The following is a 3,330-nucleotide window of genomic DNA, read 5'->3' as shown; positions in this document are numbered from 1 at the left end:
GGTCAGCGTTTCTCAACTTTATACAAGTGGGGACCACTTTTTTAATTCAGAACAGTTCCGCGGACCACCTTACACTTGTTCCCTTCGAAAGCAAATTTATCATTGTTGTAGCATATTTTTTTATTATCTTGTATACTTATATTTTCAAATATAATTAATTAAATTAATTTTATATTAGTATTAACTATTTAAGCTAATGTTAATAGAAGAAAATTCATTTTTGTTTAATAATTCAAGGCTATTAGAGTTTGGATAAGCTTTAACTTATTAACTGAAAAAAAACAAATAAGTGTTGGTACCGGTATTCATATTAATGAGATGGATGAGCCTGCCAATTCTTGCACAGTTGTTCTTAAGCTGGTGAGCTTAAGTCGGAGATCGTCACTTACATCGAGTCGATTTGGGTAGCCTACTTTGTTTTTATTAGAGTTAGTTATGAAAACCCTTTCTGGCACAGATACGTAGAAGCAAACTGAATTATAATCTCTAAAGCACCCTTGTACAGTTGACTATATTCTCTTTTCACTTGTGATGAGGTCTATAAATTAACCATACATTCCGCTTCCAATTTCATTTCAAGTCCGGTCTCATTCGAGAGTTCAATTAACTTTACTGTTCTCTTTCAATCAATGAAAGTTTGCTAGTTTTAATATCGCAATGAAAGTGATCACGAACCCATCGAAATTAGTCATATTTACTTGAAAAATAAGTTTCAAATTGTGATCTCAGAATCGTATTATTGATGTACGACGTAAAGTACGTGACCGTTTCAATGTGCAGACTGGGTGTCGGCAAAACTATTAAGACAGTTATAAATACATGAAAAGGTTCAGTCCTCTGTTATGAATTCCAGTGGTCCCTGGCTGGGTTATAACTTTACTAGTAATAGGACGATATGTACATATGTAGACCTTCTTACATTATATGCACACATACATTTTTAAATTTAATTTACATGTCTTTTAATTTATTTATTAAGCACGGCGCCAGATGTGCATTCATAGTGCTTTAAATCCCTCTTTAGTTGTTGAGAGTAGAGTGGGAAGTCAGTAGATGGATAGGGTAATAAGTTTCATAAAATATCAGTACTGGGAGAAAAAGTGAAAGGCGATTGCCATGTGTCATTTCCAAACTCTGAAATTTTCAGCTATAGAGTGAAATGCAATTCGTTTGAATTTTATTTTTTCTTCTTTCTTTTTTTTTTTAAGAACCACAAAGACAGACCTCGAGGTCCACAAGTGGTCCGCGGACCATAGTTTGAGGAGCGCTGGCGTGGGTGGTACCCCGTTCGGGAAACCGATAAGAGAACATAAAAAGTGATGGTGAGAAGATTGGCGTCAGACAGTGTTACAGTCGGATGGTGACACGGTCGGGCAGGGATCGAGGATCAAGTCGTAATGGCGTCGGCAGAGACAAGAGATATACCATTGTAAGTAACTTATGTATATATTTCATAAATCAAGTATAGCTTCATTCAGAACTAATTCAGTCTAGAATCGAAGTTCAGTAACCATGTAGTTTTCCTATAATATTCTGAGAGTCCCAGTTCTTTCAGTAAAATCGTTTCTTTTCCATTATAAGTGTAATGGTGGTGTCATGAATCCTGATAGGCCTAAGTGTGAGCATCAGTCGAACGCAGTAGTCATCCGTTCAGCAAGTCATTCGACCTAAGTTGACGGACGCATAACACTTCGTATAGGGTACAGAATAGAAGAAAGGAAGTGACAGGTACGCGGTGTATAAAAGCAAGAAAGTAGCTTACGAGGTAAGGAAAGAAGAAAATAACAAATTTATAACTGAAATGAGCCTTTGGTTGATATTGTGAAACTAAGTAGTGATATCACGTACAATGGGAATACTTCTCGCCAATTTTTCGAGAATTCAAAGAAATATTCTGAAATAACTGGCATTGATGAAGCTCTTATTCATCATTTCTCCATAATTTTGGACGTTATGTCAGTGGATATAGTCTGAACATTGGTGCATGCCCTATATCACCGGTGATCAAAACGCGAACGGCTGTGATTACACACGAGAGACAGTCTAAAGGCCCATTCACAATCAAAATTAAACATAACCGTAACATAAACACAAAAGTTTGCGGCTAGGTTATCAAATGGGATCATTCACAATGGTTCACATAAACACTGACATTAACATTACCGTTAGACGTTAACATGAAAGTTTGTAAACCCCAAACTTTCATACATATGTTCACGTGATTTACAAACAGTACACACAATCGTGGAGCCTGAAGTATATGACAGAATATGAGGAAATGTCGTCTTTGTTACGTTTCCATCGTTATCAAGTATCTTTGCAGTTATGTTTATGTTCCCATAGTGAATGTTCTCGATTTTACCGTAACGTTTACATTTTTAATTGAATGCTTACGTTAAGTTTAATTTTTATTGTGAATGAGCCTTAAGAAGTACGGAGACGAGGGAGAGGTACTTGGCATGAAAACTACAACCAGTGGTCGTTTGTGCACATGCTGAACTGAACATTCCATAGCTGGTTTTCTGTCTAACTCTAGGCAGAATATGCTTTATAATCAAGCAGTATATTCATTAATCTCAATAGCTTTATTGCAAGGAAGCAAAGCGTTCTATATTCATTAATGAATAGTTTAATGAAAAAAAAACCTCATTTGTAAGATTACTTAAACATATAAGAAAATCCCTTTTTCAAACAGATAAATATATTTTTAATGGGTTATTTTACAACGCTTTATCAACATCTTAGGTTATTTAAAGTCTGAATGAGATGAAGGTGATAATGCCGGTGAAATGAGTCCGGGGTCCATCACCGAAAGTTACCCAGCATTTGCTCATATTGGGTTGAGGGAAAAAACTACAACCAGGTAACTTGCTCCGACCGGGATTCGAAACCGGGCAGACCGCAAGCAAGCACGCTACCCACTGCTTCACCGGTGAAGACATTAGAAAAGTAGCACGACGACAGGCTTATAACCGCTCGGCTTGGAGACCATGGAGACAGCGCACATACAAACGTATTCGTGTAAATCGCGCGTCATTGAACATTTCCACCAACAAGAGACATGACAAAACTTTTTTGTAAGACTGTACACAGTGACATTTACCTAATATTAAATTACCTCTTAGTTATATCTCTGTATACAACATCAAAACACATATTTGCAAAAGTCGCTTAACACTTTATCGTGTTTTCTGTTCACATTTCTGACTCTTGATTCAATTACTACTTCGTAATCAAGTCACTCAAGTGAGAAATGAAAGTGAAATCAGAGAATATTGCAAACTATATTCCAGAATAAAAATTAAAGTATCATAGCAAAAGTTCTGCCTC

Source organism: Periplaneta americana, chromosome 16 (assembly GCF_040183065.1).
Source record: "Periplaneta americana isolate PAMFEO1 chromosome 16, P.americana_PAMFEO1_priV1, whole genome shotgun sequence".
NCBI classification, from domain to species: Eukaryota; Metazoa; Arthropoda; class Insecta; order Blattodea; family Blattidae; genus Periplaneta; species Periplaneta americana.
This window is presented reverse-complemented; position numbering follows the sequence as displayed.